Source organism: Sprattus sprattus (assembly GCF_963457725.1).
Source record: "Sprattus sprattus genome assembly, chromosome: 6".
NCBI lineage: Eukaryota > Metazoa > Chordata > Actinopteri > Clupeiformes > Clupeidae > Sprattus > Sprattus sprattus.
The window spans coordinates 28,929,847-28,931,962 of NC_137925.1; positions in this window are offsets into that span (position 1 = coordinate 28,929,847).

Genomic DNA, 2,116 nt, shown 5'->3' on the forward strand with positions numbered 1-2,116 from the left:
TTAAATCACGTTTTCAAAATAAAGGATATGTAATTTGATCATGATTTGAGTGTAAGAATAAACCTCATAGCACGGGTGGTTATCATGGCAGATATTTACATGTGAAAATGTTTATCAATTGCTAAAAAAAAAGCTTAAAAAAAGAAAAAAAAAAAGTGTGTGGTTATTTACATGTCTTGTTATATGAATCACAATTCAACCCTATGATTTTGATTAGAGTTATCTGAGGACTAAATAGAGGCACAGAGGACTTTTATTTTGTTCTAGTAATAATAATAATAATTTTAAGTCGAAGAAGAAGAAAGTGTTGCTTTTTACCAAATAAGGCATAAAATGATTGCAGGTAAGCTCCGTGCGGTACAGTGTTACAAGCAGACAAATCTTAGCACTGATGAGGATTATGTAGGACCCCATCTTACCTTATTGATTCATCCTTCCCCTACAGTGTGTGTGTACGTGTGTATGTGTGTGTGTGTGTGTGTGTGTGTGTGTGTGTGTGTGTGTGTGTGTGTGTGTGTGTGTGTGTGTGTGTGTGTGTGTGTGTGTGTGTGTGTACCTCCTAGGGTAATCTTTAAGGTTAAATGTAAAGAACCAGTGGCATTTAGACGGTGTGAGTCATATCAAATAAGTCCCTTTTGCAAGCTGTACTGTCACTTGGTTGTAAAACTCGCATCTTGAGGAAATTCACTTCAGTCGATAAGGTCCTAAAGCACTAAAGTCTGACTGTAATCCCTCCCCATCCTTCTTTTTAGTGATCCAGTAGGGGCTCAGTGCGCTACTTATTGGCCAGATCTCTTTCTAAGCCATCCACACAGGCTTTTTGGTTAACAAGAGCAATGCCAAATCCCCAGCGTGGGTGAAGTGGGGGACCTCCTGACCCAGCAGATACGTCTAATACAATTACTCTTCCACAAATATATCCAAGTGGCCAAACTCTTTCATCACTGTTCAACACACCGAGAGGATGAATTGTACCACCTTGTCTAGAAAGTACATTAAACCGCTAAAACAACACCAATTTTGTGAGGGAGAAAGAGAATTGTGTCCTTTATTGCAATGATCTTTTCGCTGTATTTTTCAACTTGAAATACTCCCCATTAATATGTCTCTGTGTTGTTTTCAAGCTGTCTGCTCTTTGAGTTTACCAATTAATACCATCACGCTCTTCTTGCACTGAAATGTAAACTAAAGTGAACTTGTATAAAAAATACACTTTACACTTTGTACATTTCATACATACTGTTCTTTAGAATTATGTTAACAGAAAAGTTTGCATAGCAAAAAAAATGTTGTTTTACAAAGAGTGGAAATTGCAATGACCCGCAACCTTTTATTTCAAATCAACACAAAACCAAAAATGTAATTAACCAAAGTTAAACTATGGGAACTTAGGTGGGCCCCCTTAAGAAACAATACGTTTCATGTGCTCTTACACTGAATATGAACAAAAAATTAGAAATGATTTTGTTCTTGTATATGCTTTGTAATGTCAATTAAAGTGTAGTGTATGTATACGTATATATATTGTCAGAACATGTGAATTTGCACTGTACTTAAAGGTACCGTCCTTAACACTGAACATAAAGGTGCCGTCCTCAATTCTGCCGTAAAGTTGGTGATATTGAGCTCAACAGCCCAGCAAATTCCACCCTTCGCAGTGCTAATTGCCTAGATTATTGTTTGGCTTGGTCGGAGCCACTTTGTTTGTTTCCCATTTGCAGAACCAGGAGTGAGCCCACATACACAGAACCACAAACACACAGAACCACAAACACACAGAACCACAAACACACAGAACCACAAACACACAGAACCACACACACACAGAACCACAAACACACAGAACCACAAACACACAGAACCACAAACACACAGAACCACAAACACACAGAACCACACACACACAGAACCACAAACACACAGAACCACAAACACACAGAACCACAAACACACAGAACCACAAACACACAGAACCAGAACTCTGTACACACACACAGAACCAGGACTCTGCACACACACACAGAACCAGGACTCTGCACACACACACAGAACCAACACACAGAACCAGAACTCTGCACACACACACACAGAACCAGGACTCTGCACACACACAGAA